At 40.0% G+C, this 23,872-nt stretch overlaps 2 non-coding genes across 2 annotated transcripts; both read right to left on the bottom strand.

The window, feature by feature from the left end:
- Positions 1 to 436: 436 nt before the first annotated feature.
- LOC147543926 (small nucleolar RNA snR60/Z15/Z230/Z193/J17) lies at positions 437 to 535 on the bottom strand. The gene has a single exon (XR_015224428.1). It is a non-coding gene; the product is annotated as a small nucleolar RNA snR60/Z15/Z230/Z193/J17 (small nucleolar RNA).
- A 247-nt stretch (positions 536 to 782) lies between these two features.
- On the bottom strand, positions 783 to 878 carry LOC147543925 (small nucleolar RNA Z43). Its single transcript, XR_015224420.1, has one exon. It is a non-coding gene; the product is annotated as a small nucleolar RNA Z43 (small nucleolar RNA).
- Between the last annotated feature and the right edge of the window lie 22,994 nt (positions 879 to 23,872).

The following is a 23,872-nucleotide window of genomic DNA, read 5'->3' as shown; positions in this document are numbered from 1 at the left end:
TTTTTTTTTTCAGGAAAACGTCAGCATGTCCCGTCTAAGGGCAAGAGGGGGATAAAAAAAACTGACATTTGGCTCTGCAACTAAGTTTTAGCCAAGAGTGAATTTTTTTAGATTTACTCCCCAGATTTTGGACCTTTGACTCAAAAATCCATTAAAATGTTGATGAAAATCCAAAATCAAGAGCTTGGCAAACATCAAGACATTTGGTGTAAAACAAAACTTCACACCACACTGAGTGATGACTATGTATCCGCGTTTTGCGTCCATATAAAGTCTTTTCCAACAACAAATCCGCATTTTGCGTCCATATAAAGTCTTTTCCAAGAACAAAAACTCGCACCATGAACTTGGACCTACTGCACTAAAAACCGAACCTAAATAAACCTAACTATTAAGAGTTAAAAGCAAAAGAAATGAACAAACGAGTTTTAGGAAACAGGGTCATCAGATAGGAGCGAAAGACATGCAAAGTAATCAAAGGGATGTATGTACATCTCTCATCTGAACTATGCAAATTACTCATCACATGACCACCGTCTCTAATACCTCTTCTCTTCAAATAACAATGAAATAAAAACCACAAAAACCTAATTCCAAAATAAAGAGATTGAAATAAAATGGCCTCATAGAGAAGATTAGTTTGTCAACACATAAATTTCAGACATATGCTTGTCTTATAATTTAATTTAATCATTGGCCTTTTAGAAAATACTTAAGATGTTCATGATAAATAATGAACCCTAACTTTAATATCTATAAATAAATTTAGAGAAGGAAAGATGGGACTCAGAATATGGGTGGTGATATATAGAATGGTCGGCAAGGATGTTTCCATCCATTACGTCGAACGAGACCTTTCAAATCAATCGTCACTGTCCCTCAATTTCTCCTTCCTCCAAATAAAAAAAACCCTAACTCTTTAAGAAAAACTTATCACAGAAATTGAAACTTATCAGATAACTGTTAAGAGAAGAAGACGAAATTGAAACTAACCTTAACTAGACTGTTTTTAAAGAAGAAGAAAACTGTTTTTAAAGAAGAAGAAAAGAGGATACCTAGCCTAGAAGAGAAATGATTCTGGAGTGAAGGTAACTTGGTATTTATAGGAGCGTCTATAGGATACTTAGGGTTTCGTTTGTTGAATTAACTAACGCGCGCCGCCTAAGGTAAAGGAGCCTTCTTCTCGGGTTGTTCTCGTTAGGGCTGGGAAAGGGTCTCTTATCTTCGGGCAAATAGCCAGGTCGAGCACAATATGAAAATGCACACTAGTTTAGTCGGCATTTCAGGTCGGGTAAAAGAAGAGATTGATAAGCCCATTGACCCCCCCCCCCCCCCCCCCCCCCCCCTCGTGCGCAACAGCCCAGACGGGTTTCACATGTCTCCGACTATTCGGGAGTCAGATAATTTGAGAAAAACTTAAAATGAAACTTCATATATCTGAAACTAGTGGTGGGAAAAAAAATGGAAGATCTCTACCCGATCCGTTCGTCCGAGAGAAAAAAGTTTGTGGGGACCCGACGGTTAAACGGTCACTACCCGACGGTTAAAACGGTCACCACCCGACTGGCTCGAAAGAGTAGGCCAGTCGGTCTCGATCAAAATTCCATGTCGCGAGACCGACTGAATGAACCACCCCACATTTTTATAAGTTATGTGACGATACACAAAATGTCCAGTCATTGACTAACCTCAATGAGTCAAAGATAGACCAGAAGTCCAACGGGTCAACTCGGCTTAAGGCAACAGGACTGCTGAACCCGCAAAGCTCCGCCACCTATGCCCAGAACTGGGAGGTCGGCCAGGATTCGTTAAGGTGGCTCCAGCCCTGTTTAGCCAAGACACAATCAGATCAGCCTGGCATTCTCTCAAGAGCGAGGGGATCCACGTAAGCAAGGGCAATGTCTTACGCCCTAAACTGCGAAGGCAGAAGCGCGCCATACGCTTACCGACTTAAGCGCGGTATCTTCCTAAAGATCTTCTTCTGTTAAAGATCTTAATTGTTTAAGCAAATTTGGACTTCAAGTGTCTTAAATGAGGAAACACCTCCTAGAAGATTTATCGCCTCTGCAGGATATCTCCGGAGTTCTTAGAGAGAGAGAGAAATAAAAAAAAAATTACTTTGAAGGTCGACGGGCGGAAATTTGGCCGGCTGGCGACCTCTGCCGGAGAAGGTGATGAGGTGGCGTAACAGATGAGGTGGCGTGACATGGCAGAGTGAGAAAAAGAGATGGAGGAGAGAGAGTGACGGAAAGTTAAAGTTAACGGAAATAGGGGCCATATGGGTATCTCTCGTAAAGTAGGGGCCAGGCGGGAAGCTGGTCACAAAGTTGGGGGTCGTTAGGGAAATAACCCAAAAGAAAAAAGCTAAAGACAAGATCATAATGCCTAGAATCAAAAGTGGGTATTCTTTCAACTAATAGGAAAACTGAAAATATTCGATGATAAATTGACACCGATCTAAATATCCTCGGTTAGAAGCATGAATTATGAATTGAACTGAAAGATCAATGCCCTAATTGTGATACTTATTCACATGATCTTTCGAAAAAATCTTCAGAAACTAATAATGCAATACCCCTTCGCTTGAGTCCAATTCAATTTATTCATGAAAGAATCTAATGATGTGCTAATCTTATTAACCAAGGCAGTGACAATGGGTTGTTTTCTAAACAAACACATTATCTCATCATCTAACAAACAATCCGAAACTCTTATACACATCACATTTAGCTAGCCCAATACGATTTTGTTGATCCGAAAAGCACAACAAAAAAAAACTCGGATAAACACAAAACCTGAAGAACTAAAACCCATTTCTTTAAGCTCTAGCTCTTCGGTTCACATGATTTCGTTTCTGAAAAAGTGTTCTAGGTTGGTAACCTAATAATTTCAAATACCCATACTAGTAAAGAAATCTAATTTGGGTTTTAGGATTTTAACGGGGTCTGTTAAAAGCAATGGGCGTTTAGGATGATTTCTGAGATCTGTGTATTGGTAAACTCACGAGTTTTTAATATAGTGAGTACTGAATCTAATTTGGGTTTTAGGGTTTTAAGGGGATCTCGTTTGATCTATTTCTTTTGCATATTTAGCTTTGCATATTTCACAGAGAGAAACAATTCGGGGAAGATGAAGAAAAAAGGTAAATAATTTGGGGAAGATGAAGAAGAGAGAGAAACAATTTGGGGAAGATGAATAATAGAGTCAAAAAATTGATTGATGTGAAGTAATTATAATAAGGGTATTTTTGGGATGCAAAAAGAGGTTAACAGTCAAATGAACGACGGTAACGGTCAAAGAGGCCATCTGGGTATTTTCGATAGACTTGGGGCTACGCGGGAAGCTGGTCATAAACTAGGGAGTCATTTGAGAAATAACCCTAAAAAGATTTGGAGAGAAAAACAAAGTTGGGGAGAGACAGAGGAGTGGCTGATAGAAATAATGTATCAACAATTTGGAGTTTACCATGAATGTTTAAAACGGTGGCAACAGAAACCCAAGAGTTTTGAAAAAAGAAAAAGTGAGAGAGATGTTGTTTTGGTTCTAAGAAAATGAAGGTTTCAAACTCATATACACTCCAATGGAAGAAGCCTTGGGGTTATTAGTCTAACAGTTGGATGTGAAATAGAAAGGTGGATTCTTTGGGGAATAAATAAGAACTTCGGGAAATAAAAAATTAGTCAATCAAAATTGACTCAGGGGGGAATATTTATTTTTGGATTTTAGATCTTAATCTTCATCCTCGTCTTCACCTCACCTCTACCCATGAATTCCAACCACTACAACCATAATTCCCGACCACTGCCACTACCACCATTCGACCAACACACCATTTCCAACCATCGACCACCACAACCACCTATTTTAACTCTCCTCTCTTATATCTCTTTCTCCCAATCCCTCTCGCGCTCGTTCAATCTGTGTCACTTCAAGCTTGAGCATCCATGAAAGCATATCCAAACTCCAAGGGGTCTCACATCTCTGCAACTCCGCCAAGAGAAGAACCAAAACCCTCACAAACTACTTATAAACCTATATCAAAACCTAAAAAACTTAGTGTTTCGTTTCTTTCTAAACCCAAATCAACTGCCAAAACAAAATCTTCCCCCAAATTGAAAACAAAAACCACTTAATCTCAGTCTCAATCTCAGGAGGAGATACCCCATTTAAGTCTATTTTCTTTAGTAGATTTTTGATTCCCCCTTGTTTATCGATTCTGCTTCTTAGGGTTTCAAATATAAATCGAGAAGTTTCGTTAGTTCAACTTCTTCCTCCAAGTTATTCACGCAAGTTTGGTTCCTTTTCTAGTAATGGACGATCATTTCCTAATCCAGAATCAATTGAAAATGATTAACTTTTTTTTCTTCTATATCAATTGCACAACCAAAGGTTGGTAAATCTCATTAAACTTAGAGTAAAAAAAAGTCTAAATCTTCAAATCTAATCTCTCTTCTTGATCTTGTTTCTAAAGAGAGGATGGGCATGAGAGGGGGCGATTGAGAGAAGGAGAGATGAAAGAGAGAGAGAAGAGGTGGTAGTGGTGGGCGATGGTCACAAAGTTGTGGTGGTGGTCGGACTTTGTGGGTGAAGGTGAGGGAAGATGAAGATAAGGGGTAAAAGATAATCAGATTTATTTTTGACTCAAAATAAAGATGTCCCTGCTGATGTCAAAAATTGTCAATCTGGTACCATCCAGAATAATGAATCTATGATGTTGGATCCCGCTACGATTCATGATACTGTTGCACACCTTTTGTATTTGGAGTTCGGAGGAAAAGGTTATGGTCGTCAGAACACACATCGCACTTGCATCAAAACTGATGCACTGCTGCGCACCTTTTGTATTTTTCGAAGATGTTGTAGTTGAAATTTGAGAAAACCCATAAAGAATAAAACACTATGAATGAAGTCAATTTTCCAACGATGTAAGAATGGACTGAAAAGAATAAAAGACGAGGGAGTTATGATAAATTTAATGAGACCCTGTAAAAGAGATTTTTTAGTGTGTTAGAAAGTTTAGTCTTAGGTCGTTATCGTTGTTTTTATTCAATTGGAACTATATTTGTCATTTGCTTTCTCAGGCTATGTGTATGCAGAACCTAACTGTATTATATTTGTTGTCTTTATTTATTCTTCCTTACTATAGAGCATACGACGAATGAGGGATAAGCTCATTCAGAGCGTAGGTCAAAGCTTTGGGTTATGCGCGCAACGTAGGGGTGTGAATCCTTCTCTTTACCATGGTTTTATATGTATGAAAATGTAGGTCTAATAGCTACTAAACAAGAGTTTTAGGTATCATGTGAAATCAGTTTTAAATGATGAATTGAATGATGCTAAAATAGTTTTATTGCGATTTAAGAAAGAGTTTGAATTGTTTTAGTATGATTTTCGAAGCTACTTGAGATTTTATGCATGTACCCCCGTCTTTGGAATATGGCAACTCAACAAACATTAGTCATCGAGGTTAGGCTGACATAGTGACATAAGTGTAACCTGTGTGAGACTGATGAGGTGGTTCAAAACCAGTCATGAGACCTTGGGAGTGAAGTTGTCCACTCGCTCACCACTGGTGCACGTGCCTCTAACTCGAGGCTCAGAGTTGTACACTCTGAAAGGTCGCATGGTATGGTAACATTGATTGGGATCTCTTTACTTTATGTATAATGATACTTGGTCGTTCCATTTTCATGTTTGATAATACCATGAATCGAGTAAAAATCTCGCCTTTGATATATGAATGTAATTGATTTTGAAAGAATGTAAGATACCGAAAATAATAAGGTTCATGTCATACCATGAGTACTGGGAGACGACTCTCTTATTCAAATTCGATAACGAAAAATGTATTAGGTACTTAAATGATATAGTATCATGAGGTAACCTCTTCAGGGACAGAGTCTCTTGGTGGGAAAGTGATCTACCGTTAGGGGTAAGACTCATTGTCGAGGAGATGGTAGTGCATTGGCTAGTGTTGGTATGGGTTGATACTAGCTAACGCACTATTGTCTTCTTAGGTGACTCTCTTTTAATTGGGAGTGCACCGTCAGTAAATATCAAATCATTGTTATCTGAGCCCTATCTGTTATTAGTGTGCAGGTGCTTAGTTGTAGCCTCAAGGCGAACTGCTTATTCCAGCCGAAATGGTTATATAATTTCTTAGAGTGGGCGCCCAACCTCAACACCAAGTGGTGGAAAATTAGTCGAATAAATTAAGTAACAGTAAACATAAAATTGTTTTTTTTAAGAGAAGATACATAAAACAACTAGCTCGAAAACGAAATTAAATCCTGGAGGGAGTGCCATGTGCGTCTCTGCTGGTGTTTCCTACTCCACTTAGCCAAAGCATCAACCATTTTGTTATTCTGTCTTGCAGTGTAGGAGAAGATGATGCTGGTAAACATAAAACTGTTAGTTCCACATTATAAGTATAAAGTAGGCCCATAAACTTTGACAAGACAATAAGTTAATTGACAAAAGGAAAGTACATAGTAAAAGAGGGGCAAATCACGGATGGGAACACCAGGGGAGGTTGACCTCGTTATAGAAGGATCACCATAGCCCATGGGTTATAAGAGATGATATTATTCTGGTAGAACGATGTAAACCAGATATCTTACCGACGGAACACGGTTTTCAATTTGCCTGGTTCACGGTACAATTTCATGATTTTCTGGTGGGATTTCTCAACATCAGGACCGTGAATCTCCTTGCTAAAGCCTTAGGTCGACTCATTCCTGCCCAAATTGATGACACAGTTAAATGGACAACCTTCGACAAAGCCAAAATAGAAATCAACATCACTTTGCCTTTCCCTAAGGAGGTTCGTCTTCAATTACAAGGAGGAAGGTCCAGGCTGATCAGACTCAAATTTGAAAAATTGGGACAATTTTGTTGACACTGTGGAATTCTAGGCCATACATTGAAATTTTGTTCCTCACCGTTGAAACTTCTTAGCCTTTTAAGCAATAATTTAACACAGGCACAACAAGATCTTGTGATGAAACAAGTAGAACAGAAGTACCTTGATGACTTTAAGGTGCTACATAACTGGGAACTCACAACTAAGTTGAATAATTTAAACCTACATACAGAGAATGAGGGTTGTATTAACATGCCACACTTCTATGGCACTGATGGTCGTTCGATGGAACAACCAGGTCTAATTCCAACGCACCAAGCGAATATGGTCTCATCAGTAAATATTGAACCCGATCAATCTGACTTAGCACAATCTAACAGTAATAGCGCTGCAAAACGGGCAAAAAATTCTCAGGTGAAGGTGATGCTCCTTCCTTCACTGACCCAAATCGGTTTCATCCTATGATTGGGTCTTGTTCTATTTCTCTGAAGGATTCAGTTATACTAGAGAGTATACTGAGTGCCACAAGTCTACAAGACAACTTTTTCTCGTCAAGGACTACAAAGTCAGACTTGGAATTTAACATCCCGAGGTGGAACTTAAAACGACAGTCAATTGTAATTGGTGAGGGTTCTGCCCACCTCTATGATACAAATGAATCAACTACTAGGGTCGTGGCGGATGCTCCCAAAGAGCCGCACGCACAATATTAATCTTTTTGTGGAATTGTCGAGGGTTGGGGAACCCTTCGACTATCCAAACTCTATGTCCGTTCCTCCAGGCATTTAAACCAGAGATCCTTTTTCTGTTTGAAACAAGAATGCAATCTCATGAACTACCACTAAATTTGGTCCGTTTTAACCTACACCACAAACTAATGATACCAACGGTGGGGCGAAGCGGAGGCTTAGCCATTTATTGGAACAGTGCTATTAACATAAAGGTAATATCAACGTCTTCTAATCTTATCCATAATCAAGTTATTGAAGCATATATCTCTTGGCACTTGTTGTGCATTTTACGGTCCACCACAGGTGAGTAATAGACACAAATTTTGGTCACATATTTCATCCCTTATTGTACACTTGTCTTCTCCGATTTGCGGCATCGAAGATATGAACGCTATTAGTCATAGGTCGGAAAAGTGGGGAGAGGCTCCGACTACACCTTTCCTTCAACACTTCAACAAATTTATGGACGAAACAAGGTTATTAGACTTAGGTTTTACTGGACCGGCTTTGACGATGGATAAAATGTTCAGACGTTGACTAACGTCTGAAGAGTCAAAGGCCAGATCAGAAGTCTCTTGGAACGACTCGGCTTAAGGCAGCAGGACATCTAAAACCCCTGATGGTCCACCACACATTCCCCTAACTGGGAGGTCGGCTACAAGAAACCAGCTTTGCACAAAACGCCCTCGGCATGGATAGATCAGCCTTGGGATCTCAAAAGGAATAAGGGGGGTCCCCACAGGTTCGACCCATATCTTACGCCCAGAACTGGGAAGATATCAACGCTGCGCAACCTAATGACTTAATCCCGGACCTTCCAGAAAGATCTCAGTCAGTTACACACCTTGAAGTGTTTAAGCCCGATTGGACCCCACGTATCTAAAAGAGGAAACTTCTCCTTTAGAGGTTATCATTCCGGCAAGATATCAACAAAGTATCCTTGAACTTAGGAACTTTCCCTTATCAAAGATCCGGAATAGACTCAAAGAGAAACCCTAGATACACGAAAGAGGTAACTTCTATTACGATTTAACAGCAACCGCCTCACCACCGCCACTAAGGACAGTTGGCCTACCTTCACCTATAAAAGGCCCCCACATCGTCCTTCAAAGGACACGATCTCTGGAGAACAAACACACCCTCTCTCTTGAAAATAAGATCTCTTCATACTAGAAGGATCACCCCCAAAAACAGAGTTCTCATAACTCGCCCTCCAAAAGGATCAATCAATATTCATTCTTTTACTGCAAAGAGCACCCTGACTGTCTTGAGCGTCAGAGCGGTTTTCAAACCCTTTGCAGGTTTCCCCCCTTTGGGAACAGACGAACAGGAGTAAGGAATCAGGAGCTGGAGCAAGGAATCAGAAGTTGGAGCAAGGAGTCAGGAGTTGAAGCAAGAAGTAAGGAGCAGAGAAGCAGAGGAGCGGAGCAGAGTAGAGAGGCAGAGCTGAACAGAGGAATCTCTCCTCTCATAACAGAATATACCATCATAACGGAGGTTGTCATGCATCAACTCCCTTTTTCATGCTGATTTAACCGGAAGCCAATTTTCGACATCAGCAGGCTTATACATGGTTCAATAATCGTGGACTCTCACATCTGACAAAAGAAAGACTAAACAGGGTTTTGGCGTCTTTGGACTGGATTGCCCATTTCCAACATGCATGTGTGTTTCATATTCCACGTTATAATAGTGATCATTGTCCGATCCTCTTCAAAACAAAGTGACATGGAAACCCCACATCTCGGAAAGACAGTTTGAATCATACTGGACCAAAAACAGGGATTATGGGGCCCAATTAGAACAATGAAGGAAATCTAATGCAAAGTCTGTCTTAGACAAACTCCAAAATACTAAATCTCATCTGATGCTTTGGAGCAAAAAAAATTTTGGGAATCTGGACAGACGACTTCATAAACTACGACAAAAATTATCTACAGTTCAATCGTCAATCCCTGACCCCATTACTTTGAACCAAGAGTCAATTATACAAGAAGAAATAATAAATCTTGAAGAACTGCAACGTACTAGACTTGAGCAGAGAACAAAACAATTTTGGGCTCTCAACGACGACCGTAATACAAAGGCCTTTCACTCATCTATTGCTAACAGGAGAAGAAAAAATCAGATACAATACTTAATTTCCTCATCAGGTACAAGGCTTAACTCCGAACAACACATATCCGAGCATTCACTTGCCCATTTTCAGAACTTTTTTCAGGCGAAACCGGTTACTCAAGTCCCATGATGCACCCGAAAAGGTTGCACACCCAAGCGGAGGTATCAAGTAGTAACCGGTAAAACCGGAGTCGATCCAAGGATAGGAAGGTGATTTGGATATCGAAGGGTCTTGTCCCTCGGTCTAGGTATCACTAGCTAACTTAGACTAAAAAGGAAAGGAAACAAAGATAAATGGGGGTTTGATCGAATAAGGTGATAAGAGAATAAAGCAAACAAGTAAAATAAACTAAACTAAACAATAAAAGTAAACGGGCGAGAGAGATTCGAGAGAAGAGTCAGAGGAACAAGAGTCGGGAGGCGGTAAGACTCGATTCGGGCAACAAATAAGTGAGAGAGGTGTCGAAGTCCGGGAATCCATAATGATAATCCTACGACTACGTATGATCCAATCTAATGTGTCGAAGTATAATCGATGTTCGACTCCTAAAGTAGATGTTTCTAAGTACTACGTATATCCGGAGATCATACCTAGTCAAACAAACGCCTAATTCGGTTAATCCCGAGGTATCGAAAGTGTCGTCTAGTCGCCTAACTATGTGAAGTGCATGACAAGACACATGAAAATATGACTTAGACTACGATCGATATCGAATACTTCGTTTCGTCTATTAACTATGCGAAGTGCTTGACAAGACACATGAAAATACGATCAAAACGATAATCGAATCAAATGAACATCAATCCATAATCAAAACATCAAATCATATTAAACATAATCACAAATTCATCACATTTCATCTCATATAATCGACACACTTGATTTAGCTAACATGGTGAATAAGTAATAAATGAAAAGAAATGATAAGAGAAATCCCCCTTTTTCGATGTGGCTCAAGGCTAGGTTCGTCGAGAAAAATGAGTCTCTAAGCGTAGTCGATCTCCCCGTAGCGATTTTCTGGATTTCCCTTTAAAAATGCAATTTGGATGTCCCCGAGTAAAAATCAGATTTCCCCATAGCACTCATCATCATCTTCTCCATCTCAAGAACATCCACCATTAAAGCTTCATCAAGCTTTCTCTCTCTAGAGATTTTTCACCCAAAATCAAATCAAACTACATGGGAAGATAGATCAAGACATGGGGAGTAAAAACCCTATGGTTTCGAATCAAGAAAGTTGTCGGAAAGTCTAGAAAAATCCGATCAAAGTTTGAGACATTTCCGGCCAAACCCTAGATCCGGCCAAATAGCTAAAATCCGGCAAGAGGGGAGTGTCCCTTGCTGTCCCGCGCGTCCCTAATGCAGTCCCGAGCGTTACTCCCGTGCCGGCCAAGACACCCGCAGCCCCGTCCCGAGCTCGGAAGCTGCTGTCCCGAGCTCCATGAAGCTGCTTCTTTCTCGTTCCGGTTGCTGCGGTCGCTGCTGCTGTGCGCTGGTCGCGTCCCGTGCTCCATGGCCATCCCGAGAGCTGCTGCCGGAAGCAGCCCGAGCTGCTGTTGAAAGCAGCCCGAGCTGCTGTGAAGACAGCAACTCGGCTGGCTAAGCTAGGCCGGCCTAGTGTGCTGGCCGGCCTATGCTTGGCCGGCCCTCCTCCTTCTTCCTTCTCTCTTTCTAGCTCTCAACCCAACCAAATCCTTCAAACTCAAGAACCCTAAGTTGTAGCCTCCTTTTCCTCCCAAAACTTGTGTATTGTTAGAATCAAGAAGATGAATAGTGATGACCCCCTCTTTTTGACTCAAACCCTAGGTCAAGACTTGACTTTGACTCAAACTTGAGTCCATAAAAAGAGGGTGCTCATATAATATTTCCATGTCATTCTTCTTTGGGCTCTTGGGCTTGGTTGTGGGCTTCTCAACTAGAAGTCCAAGGAGTGCCTTTATGGAATCCTTGTTTTAAGACCGAACCTTGACTTCTTTCTTTCACAACTTCCCCGTCCGAACTCGGAATTGACTTCCGTTTTCACCGTTGGACTCGTCTTTGACTCCTCTTCTCATTTGATTTGCTTGAAGTCTTTTTCTCTTGTTTTTGGCACATGAAATGATAGTGATAATTCGCTCCCTTTATTCCGAATTAAGTTCTTTATTCCAAATATGGTACCTAAACAAGAAAAACACATAAAATATTACAAATAACACTTGAAAAAAACTAATTAGTCTATGTTAGGCTCCTTAAATGTGACATTTTCGTGTCACATCAAGATCCCCAAACTTAAGTTTTGCTAGTCCTCGAGCAAATAAAACAAAATAAAAGCCTAACTCACTTTCGGAGGCATCCCGGTTGCATTTAGCGTATGCAACAAGCCTTTAAACCTATAAGTTACCCCTAGAGGACGAGTGTCGTCTCGTGAGGGTTTCCATGGATGACACCCACAAACATCATGGTTTCAAATACACAAGGGTCCAACATCCAAATCATAAATAAGCATGGTTCATCTAGTAAAGGGTTTAAGCATGTCAACACATAATGAATCAAGTAAATAAGTTCTTGTAAAAGCTAAAGGCCCCTTCACTAATGATCTTACCCCAAAGTGTTAGTGTCATACCATAATGAGCAACATCTATGTTCCGAAGTCACAACGCCTTGATTCCTAGTTTAGTACATTTCGCCTCGACTTCGGCCTCACGGACATACACTCCAAATATGAAATCACTCAAGAATGGTTCGCTCGTATGTGTGAGTGTGATCACTAACATGGACTCAACACATAAAAAGGGGTGAGGACAACATTTTGGAACGAATGATCTTCGAAAAGGAATTAGCCACTAAACGGAGTGGGGAAGCTCACTCACCCTTCTCACCCATTCTACCCTCTAAGAATGCCTTCCAAAGGTTGACGGATGCTAGAGATGGATGACAATGGAGGATTCCCGAGAATGTCGAACTCTTCATGATAGAACCTCTTAAGCACTTCCACATTCGTTTCTTGCTTCGAATACTTATTCATGAACATACACACAAACACACATATATACAATCACATCACTCACACAAAAGAGCTAACATGCTCAAACATACACATAAACCACTTTATTTCATTTCTTTCATTTCTCATTTTTTTTTTCATCACTTTTTTTTTCGCTTTTTCACTTTTTTTTTTCTTTTTTTTTTCTTTTTCATAACACAAATACAATCAACCAAAACAAAATACACACACATAACTCTATTCTTGCAATCAACTTTTCATTTCATACTTGCTTTTGACATTCTTCATTCTTTCTTCTCATGTCTTCATTCTCGGGATATAAGATGATGGATGGTGATGGAGTATCCGCCTCCCTCTAGTTGGCATTCTTATTGGGTTTCATGGACTACAAGGGCAAGGTTAATTCGCTATCCTAATGTCACTCTTAGTGGCTAGGGAAGTTGAGCACACGAGATCAAATGAGCTCTTTTATAAGTTACGAGGTTGAGTAGCTCTTCATTCTACTCGGAGTTAGCGCGGAAGGGTACACTCGAAAGGCAATTTAGGCTTTGAGCTCTCACATGGGTTAAGTCTCCACTAATGACTACTCTAGGTCTCTTAGAGATGTTTCTTCTTCACTAAGATGTTACTCCCATAGTATAACACAAACACTCAAAGACTCGACTTTCATGCAAAGACCATTAGCAATCACAAAACCCATCAATCCGATACATATGCATCAACATCCTTAAAACTATCAATACAATCACATGCAAATCTACTCAAAATGTTCAAAAATTTTCAAATTTTGGCTAATTTGAACCCTTTTGTCTTTGAAACCCATGGTCATGCATTGGTTATGGTCATATCCCGCATCCCCAAACTTAAAACTAACATTGTCCTCAATGTTCTAAGCATATACTCACCAAAAGATAAAGAGGCACATCAATTTAAAGAGAAGAGTGGAGAGATATTACCATAACCGGAGGAGATAAAGAATAATACTACCAAGGCTCATGTATAAAGAGGTTCCAAGTTGATGCCAAGCTCGCGCCATCCCCAAACTTGGAACAAACCACGCCTTGGAAGTAGAACAAGTAAGAAATACTCCTAAAGTATCAACAAATATAATGAGAATGAAGCACATAAAAGACATGACCATGTAAAAGTCTACCACTAACGTGGGTATACACGATTGCATTGAGCTATGCAATTAGCCTTTGATTCTCTTGTTGTCACACAAGAGCACGAGTTATGTCTCGTGGAGGGTTTCCAGAGATGCTACCCACAAACATCAAGACCCATCTTAATCGGCTAACGATCATATAACAAAAGACGGAAGATTTGGGGGTCAACCCAAATAAAGCTATATACAAATGCTAAAAGTCTCACAATAATATCAAATGAAAGAAGTGCAAGTGAGACTAAAAGTGAAAAGAGGCCATCCCCAAACTTAGTGGATGCACGGTCCACTAAGTGCGCATAAATGCTAGGGGCGACGACTAAACAGTCGTCAAAAGGATCGACATACAAATGAAGTGTCAGGAAGTCAGTCGAAGGCAAGAAGTCGAACTCAAGCTTAGTGGATAAAACATCCACTAAGTCCCTAGACATGCTAGGGAAGACGCCCGAAGTGTCCCTGAAGGGGTCAACAACCGAGTCTGAGATCATGTGGAAGGTCGAACTAGACTCTAAGGGTAAGACAATAGGCTCAGGGACCAAGTCAAGGTCCATAATTTCCTTAGGTAAATAATCCAACAAGCTATCCGCTATCTCTTCAACTACTATGTTATCGACATCCTTAAAGGCATCGGGAGCCTCAAAGTTGGTTGCAACACCTTCACTACTACATAACTCATCCAAATAATCACAAGTGGTAAAAGTTGGAAAGTTCAACATTGTGTGATTCCCAAGTTTGCTCGTAGAGCTATCATCCTCAACCTCAAAATCTAATGTAGTCGACTCATGGTGAGATGAAAATGGTCGAGGGAGTGGGCAATGAGGGTCATCGGTCAATTCATGTTCAAATGGTCTATCAGGAGCTTCTTCGACATTTAACTTAAGACTAGAGTTAGGTGTATTACCCTCACCATCATTCATAGTCTCCTCTTGAGTTTGGGGTGCGCAAACCCCTTCCTCGTCGATGATAGGCTCCGACTCAATTCTATCAACAATATTGAGAATCCATTCCGTGATCTCTTTTATTTCTCGATTGAATCTAGTTTGATACTCTAAAACTAATTGGAGAGTCTCTTCAGACATCTCCTCGTAATAAGGCACATGAGTATAACTAGACGAAGACTCTCGCGGAACACGGATCATGGGACAATAGTCGGTCAAATGGTCTAAGCTCGCACAAATAGCACAAACCGGGCTAATGGTCTCCATGGTCCTTTCTTCACTACCTTCATGTAGGTACCTAGACTCGACTCTTTGAGTGGAATCATCGAGTCGGGAATTGTCATCACTAAGTGAACCGTTCATATATGCTTGTTGATAGTCACGAAGACTTCGACGTGGTCGATCAATACTAATAGAACTACGGTCCTCATCAAATGACAAATTCATACATGAAGGTGTGGTCATCTCAAATTCTTGTCGATAGTCTCGAAGACTCTTACGGGGTTGATTACCCTCATGCTCATAATCCCTAAAACCATGTTCATGACGAGTCTGACCGACTCCATACATCCGTCGATATTCACCCATGGTCATCCTAGGTCGGTCAGGTTCAACTCGTCTATTCCTATCACTAGTCGAACCATTCCTATATAAGTTTGAGTAGTCCTGATGACTTGTAGATGGTCGACTAGTGTTAGACAGAGTTCGCATAAGGTCATTTTCATCAAATGACCAACTTGCCATGATATCACAATATTCAAGGATACTAACACACAACCGCAAAAATGGGAACAAACACTTATAAGACTAACAATCACACACAAGTAAAAAGGAAGAGATAGAATGTGATACTATCGAGTGCTCCTCTCCTTTCGTTCGCCTTTTCCTTAGCTTCTCGATTCCTTCCTTTTCCTTCGCCTTTATGTCACTTTTGGCTCTTTTCCTATAAAACGGTACCTAAAAGAAAAAGAAATTAAGAAGGTACAAAAACAAACAAAACAAAAACGTCTAAGAAGCAAATAACACAAGACTAATGGACAAAACAACAAATGCTATCCTAACTACTAAACCTATCCCCGGCAGCGGCGCCAAAAACTTGATGCACCCGAAAAGGTTGCACACCCAAGCGGAGGTATCAAGTAGTAACCGGTAAAACCGGAGTCGATCCAAGGATAGGAAGGTGATTTGGATATCGAAGGGTCTTGTCCCTCGGTCTAGGTATCACTAGCTAACTTAGACTAAAAAGGAAAGGAAACAAAGATAAATGGGGGTTTGATCGAATAAGGTGATAAGAGAATAAAGCAAACAAGTAAAATAAACTAAACTAAACAATAAAAGTAAACGGGCGAGAGAGATTCGAGAGAAGAGTCAGAGGAACAAGAGTCGGGAGGCGGTAAGACTCGATTCGGGCAACAAATAAGTGAGAGAGGTGTCGAAGTCCGGGAATCCATAATGATAATCCTACGACTACGTATGATCCAATCTAATGTGTCGAAGTATAATCGATGTTCGACTCCTAAAGTAGATGTTTCTAAGTACTACGTATATCCGGAGATCATACCTAGTCAAACAAACGCCTAATTCGGTTAATCCCGAGGTATCGAAAGTGTCGTCTAGTCGCCTAACTATGTGAAGTGCATGACAAGACACATGAAAATATGACTTAGACTACGATCGATATCGAATACTTCGTTTCGTCTATTAACTATGCGAAGTGCTTGACAAGACACATGAAAATACGATCAAAACGATAATCGAATCAAATGAACATCAATCCATAATCAAAACATCAAATCATATTAAACATAATCACAAATTCATCACATTTCATCTCATATAATCGACACACTTGATTTAGCTAACATGGTGAATAAGTAATAAATGAAAAGAAATGATAAGAGAAATCCCCCTTTTTCGATGTGGCTCAAGGCTAGGTTCGTCGAGAAAAATGAGTCTCTAAGCGTAGTCGATCTCCCCGTAGCGATTTTCTGGATTTCCCTTTAAAAATGCAATTTGGGTGTCCCCGAGTAAAAATCAGATTTCCCCATAGCACTCATCATCATCTTCTCCATCTCAAGAACATCCACCATTAAAGCTTCATCAAGCTTTCTCTCTCTAGAGATTTTTCACCCAAAATCAAATCAAACTACATGGGAAGATAGATCAAGACATGGGGAGTAAAAACCCTATGGTTTCGAATCAAGAAAGTTGTCGGAAAGTCTAGAAAAATCCGATCAAAGTTTGAGACATTTCCGGCCAAACCCTAGATCCGGCCAAATAGCTAAAATCCGGCAAGAGGGGAGTGTCCCTTGCTGTCCCGCGCGTCCCTAATGCAGTCCCGAGCGTTACTCCCGTGCCGGCCAAGACACCCGCAGCCCCGTCCCGAGCTCGGAAGCTGCTGTCCCGAGCTCCATGAAGCTGCTTCTTTCTCGTTCCGGTTGCTGCGGTCGCTGCTGCTGTGCGCTGGTCGCGTCCCGTGCTCCATGGCCATCCCGAGAGCTGCTGCCGGAAGCAGCCCGAGCTGCTGTTGAAAGCAGCCCGAGCTGCTGTGAAGACAGCAACTCGGCCGGCTAAGCTAGGCCGGCCTAGTGTGCTGGCCGGCCTATGCTTGGCCGGCCCTCCTCCTTCTTCCTTCTCTCTTTCTAGCTCTCAACCCAACCAAATCCTTCAAACTCAAGAACCCTAAGTTGTAGCCTCCTTTTCCTCCCAAAACTTGTGTATTGTTAGAATCAAGAAGATGAATAGTGATGACCCCCTCTTTTTGACTCAAACCCTAGGTCAAGACTTGACTTTGACTCAAACTTGAGTCCATAAAAAGAGGGTGCTCATATAATATTTCCATGTCATTCTTCTTTGGGCTCTTGGGCTTGGTTGTGGGCTTCTCAACTAGAAGTCCAAGGAGTGCCTTTATGGAATCCTTGTTTTAAGACCGAACCTTGACTTCTTTCTTTCACAACTTCCCCGTCCAAACTCGGAATTGACTTCCGTTTTCACCGTTGGACTCGTCTTTGACTCCTCTTCTCATTTGATTTGCTTGAAGTCTTTTTCTCTTGTTTTTGGCACATGAAATGATAGTGATAATTCGCTCCCTTTATTCCGAATTAAGTTCTTTATTCCAAATATGGTACCTAAACAAGAAAAACACATAAAATATTACAAATAACACTTGAAAAAAACTAATTAGTCTATGTTAGGCTCCTTAAATGTGACATTTTCGTGTCACATCATCCCACATGTTGTCTTAGAAAATTTTGGACATATTTCAGCAGATAACCAGTCGTCCTTGTCTAGGATACCAACAGATGAAGAGATAAGATCAACGACGTTTGATATGAAGCCACTTAAGAGCCCGGGTCCTGATGGATACACGTGCCTCTTTTATCAGAATGAGTGGGACATTGTGGGGCAGGACATCATCAGGTTTATCAAAAATACCTTCAGTTAAGGGGAATTTTCCAGTGCTCTTAATCAAACAAACAACGTTCTTATCCCTAAAAATGAGCACCCATCGACATCATCGGATTTCCGCCCAATAGCCCTTTGCAACACACTGTACAAGTTCATCACAAAGTTAATAGCAAATAGGCTTAAACCCCTATTAGATCAAACCATTGGCTGGAATCAAAGTGGCTTTGTGCCTCACCGGCAGATTATAAACAATATAGTGATAACACAGGAATCAATTCACTCCATGAAATTATCAAAGGCGAAAAAGGGAGCTTTTATGCTAAAAATGGATATTGCAAAGGCATACGACAAAGTGTACTGGGGTTTTCTACAACAAGTTTTATGATCATTTGGCATTATTGACAATCTACTTAAACTCATAATGTACAGTGTGTCAACCCCAACGTTCATCATCTTAGTAAATGGGAAAAGGTATGGCTAATTTAACTCTTCTAGGGGATTACGACAAGGTTTCCCGTTATCTCTGTATTTATTTATCCTAGTTTGTTAATCTTTGTCTTTACTTATTGAGAAGTATGAAAGGGAAGCTCTTTTCGAACGATGCAGAGTAAACAAGTATGCCCCTAGAGTATCTCACCTACTGTTTGCGGATGATCTCATTATTCTTGGGGATGCAACTGAAAAAACATGCAAGCAGTTAAGCAAATGATGGATGACAATACAAGCTTTTCAGGCCAGACAGTCAATTACACCAAGTCATCATTATTCTTTAGCTCAAGAGTTTCAGTGGAGACCAAAACTTGGTTTACAGACTACCTACAAGCACCAGTCATAAATAATTTAGAGAAGTATCTGGGCATGCTACTCCTCAAACCTAAAAACAGATTACAATCATATGATTTCCACATTGATAAATACCAAACTAAACTTTCAGGGTGCCGAAAGAAATTAACATCACAACCAGGAAGGGCTACACTAATTAAGGCATCACTGAACCCAACCAACACTTACTTCCGTGGCCTATCTTTCATCCCGCGAGGCACAATACACAAATTGGATAGACTAGAGCGTAACTTCTAGTGGGATCACGACGAGACTACAAAAAAAATGCATTTCATCCTCTAAGACATAATTCAAAAGCCAACGGAAACGGGAGGACTAGGGATTCGACCTTTGCAACGGGTTAATAAATCTCTTGTCGCAAAACTTGCTTGGAGACTACTGGTCAATCCTAGGGCCACATGGGTGAAAATTATCAAAGCAAAATATTATACATCAGATGATTACTGGACATAAACAAATAAACAGAATGTATCTTCGATGTGGACTTCCCTAATTCAGGTAAGAGATACTCTTCGCGAACACTGTTGTTGGGAAATTGGGGATGGTACATCAATAAAAATTTCCAAGATCCATGGATTCCTAGTCTAAGAGGTTTTAAACCAGTTGACACCACATCATCAATTAATGCGATTTTTTGGGTCAATGATTTGTTCGAAAGAAACAGAAAGGAATGGAATTCTCACCTGATATCTTACTTATTTGATGAAGAAACGACGCCAGAGATCCTGAAAAATTCCTTTATCTTCATTGATGCACCATGATAAACTTATATGGATTTCAAAGCAAAATGGAGAGTTCTTCACTAAATCTTATTTCAAACAGATTTCTCCAGAACACACAAATCCTAGGGTCACTCCTGGGTTCCCTTGGATGAAGTTATGGCAGATTCAGAAGATAGAACCCAAAATATTGGTATTTATCTGGAAATTACTAAATAAGGGGTTACCTGTAATGGTTAATCTAGCTCAAGGAGGTGTAGTTCTAAACCCTTATTGTCGTCTATGCAACCAGGAAGTTGAATCTATAAAACATTTGTTCCACCATTGTTTCAAGTTCAAAGATATGTGGAGTATTGCTTCCCAAATAGAAAATATACCTCATCACCAAGATCCAGAAAACTTAATCAAGAGTTTATTACTGAATAAACAAAATGGAAGAACTTTAATCTTTACTTTATACTTGCGCTGGTTCTTTTGGAAAGGCAGGAATAAGCTCTACTTTGACAATTGACAACCATATATAAAATTAATCATTCACCAAGCTCAGTTGAAGGTTCATCAAATTTCCAACATTGATCCAGTTCTGAGAATCCATCTACAAGATTTCGAATGGAATCCACCTCCACAAAACTGTGAAGATAAATTTTGATGGATCGTTTGGACAAAAAGGTAACTCCATTGCTGCAGTTATCAAGAATCACAAAGGAGAGATTATCACCTAAGTTCAGAGAGAATTGTGGAAAATTCAGCCATGGAATGTGAAGCTAGGGCTTGTTTGTTGACCTTACAAATGGGTAGGTCCCTAGGATTTCGTAAGATCATATATGAGGGGGACTGTAGAGTCATCATTAAGGCAATTATGAATGGAGGAGATTCAATTCCATGGCGGATCAAATCACTGATCCTTCTCGCATCTCAACAACTAGCAGCATGTCCTGACCACACGTTGGTTTACTGTCCACGCATGACGAATGAATAAAGCGGCACACGATCTGACTTCTTCAGCTATTCACCAACATCAAGCAGATTTAATTTCTTACCCCTAGCTTGCAATAGTAGACAGATCAGTCTTTTTTAATCTTCATTGTAACATACTGATGTAGACGCAGCGGAAATATAAAAACGATAAATAAAGTAAACGAAGAACGGCAAAATAACTGAATAAACTTAATAAACTATAAACTTTGATTTGGTTTTCTCTTCAATATGTCATAAACAAAGACTGGACTCCCTTTTATAGATTACTAGACTTTCCTAGATAGACACAAACTGGACTTTCCTAAATAATAGAAACACTAAAAATAATGAAACTTCCTAAACCTAGATTCATTATGAATCATACTTAAATTAGGACTCTTATTAAACTGCTAATCTTTGGCCGACTAGGACATGTTCGTGTGGCCTTGTGGGGCCGTTTGGGATGCGCCTGCATCAGCTCCCCTTTCCCCAGAAGGTTCGTCCCGAACTTTTTCGATGAAGAAAACAATTTGATGCACCCGCATACGATGAGTTTTGCCATACCGATCCGTAATGCCCACTTTTCACGAAATTTCTTGGAAATACGTAGAAGACAATGATGGACTAGTGAACCCACTAGAATCCGAACCCTTTGACGCGCCAAGATTCGCAAAATCAACAATAGTAAAGAAATATCCAACAAATTGCGACATCGACCGTCATCTTTGAGTTTCAGGAAAGAAATCACAAATACGACCTTCTTTATTGGGAAAACAATAATGAATGTCATCTTCAATTCCAATATGAAAACCACCTTGTTTCGTTTCATAACCACCTGAAATAACTGAACAAGGTGTCGACTATCTTCAAACCCGTAGAAGAAACTCGTAGAAGCATAACCAAGTGTGATTAAGATATCGATCTGGAAACATGTATCGTTGATATGATACTCAAAAACTACCTTCCCACGTTCATCTTCGTGAATTTTATAAACCCGAACTCGATAATCACGTGGAAATTTAGTTACATTCCGAGCCCACATAGTTCCAAAATTTATATGTTTGGCATAAGCTCTGCTTTTTCTAGAAGGTATTGTAGCAAAATTACCTATCGCATGAATATTTCTAAGAAATTCCTCATCGAACACATTAGAGACGTGAATGATCAGTCCCATCAATTTGAACACTTCAATAGAATTTGGTTTATCAATACCATGAATCCTCCCAATACCAGAGTCATTGGCTTTCTTGTATCTATAAGATATAATTGACACATACTAGCAACACAAAAACTAAACCCATTATAATTAAGCCCAAAAGTTTTTATCTTCTCACTAGGAACAATATGTGGTTGTAGATCTTGTATCATAACAAAAGATGGTTGCCGAAGATAACCTCTATTTGATGGATTACCCATTAACGTAACCCATAAATCTGATCCTTGAAAGATATTTCCAAAAGGAGAAACGCAAGAAGCCGAAGTTCGAGTTTGTGAAACTGTGAAGGCTCCTGGATCCCAAACAAGGTAAAGAATTTCTTCGTCGAGAGAAAAATCATAGTCTTCACTGAGTAAAGGAATGCCTTCTTTAGACGATGGTCCAGAATATAAACTGTACGATTGATTCAAGGGTGTTGTGACCGAGCTTCTGTTATGAATATAGTGAGTACGTTTTTCTTCATGGTAGTTATAAATTAGCCTCAAATTTCCTTGCCCAACTTCTATGGTGTCATATTCACTTCCCTTGGAAGTATACATGGTGGAACTGGCAAAAAAATTAAGCCAATACTTTGGAGCATCTTTCTGGGATTTACCCAAGTATGCCTTAGCATAAGAATTTCCTAAGGGCAAAGAAACGTTGACTAAGGGTAATATTTTGGACTTGATTACGTTGTCTCTTGAATCCCTAAAAGTAACTAAGCCACTGATAACTTTTTCTTCCACCAAATTCGAAAGAATTTTGTTATGTTCAAAGTGAACGCCTTTATTGGTATCATCTTCTTCTATTATTTCTTTGTAGTTGGAATCATCTTTTTCACAATCTCCCTCTTCAACTTCTTCATGATCAACTTCTTCCACTTCTTTGTATTCTTCTTTTTCTTTTTCATGATTGAAAGATAAAATCGACGAGGAATATGGTTGACGTATTAATGTTCCGAGGTCGTCACACATATCTTGAATCTTAACTAAATCGGATAGTAGTGATTGAACCGTTTCGGCAGACGTCGTTTGTGGTGGCGGTGGTGGTGTATAAGAAGATGGAGGTGATGGTAAATAAGAGTACGGAGGCGGTGTATAAGAAGATGGAGGTGATGGTGAATATGGTGGTGAGTACGGTAGTGGTGTATACGAGGACGGAGGTGGTGTATAAGAGTAATATGGATGTGAAGTTGTATAAGACAATGGTGGAGGTGGTGACGGTGATGATGAATACAGTGGTGGTGAATGATTATAGTACGGAGGTGGAGTATAAGAGTACGGTGGTGGTGTATAAGAGTATGGAGGTGGTGGTGATGGTGGTGGTTCGGTGTTTGTCGGATAATAAGAGGATGGAGGTTGCGATGAGTTTTCTCTTACGGTTTCTCCCGGATTCCAATAATAATCGTACGAATTCTTATTCTCATACACACATGATGCACATGAACATCGATTTGTTATCCCTTGATGAGTATAATCTGATTGAATATAATCATCTTGACGAATAGAATACGATTGATACGGATTTAACAGGTCTGGAAAAAATTTTCCAGAATCATTATCCAAAAACTTTGGTGGCTCTGAATACCACATGATGTAGACGCAGCGGAAATATAAAAACGATAAATAAAGTAAACGAAGAACGGCAAAATAACTGAATAAACTTAATAAACTATAAACTTTGATTTGGTTTTCTCTTCAATATGTCATAAACAAAGACTGGACTCCCTTTTATAGATTACTAGACTTTCCTAGATAGACACAAACTGGACTTTCCTAAATAATAGAAACACTAAAAATAATGAAACTTCCTAAACCTAGATTCATTATGAATCATACTTAAATTAGGACTCTTATTAAACTGCTAATCTTTGGCCGACTAGGACATGTTCGTGTGGCCTTGTGGGGCCGTTTGGGATGCGCCTGCATCACATACTTTATGCTTGGGCTATCTAT

The sequence above is a fragment of the Eschscholzia californica genome, unplaced genomic scaffold (genome assembly GCF_041429995.1).
Source record: "Eschscholzia californica isolate CP2 unplaced genomic scaffold, dmEscCali1.0.p SCAF_4, whole genome shotgun sequence".
Classification (NCBI taxonomy): Eukaryota; Viridiplantae; Streptophyta; class Magnoliopsida; order Ranunculales; family Papaveraceae; genus Eschscholzia; species Eschscholzia californica.
Note: the sequence above shows the minus strand (reverse complement) of the source record. Positions and strands in the feature narration are given on the sequence as shown.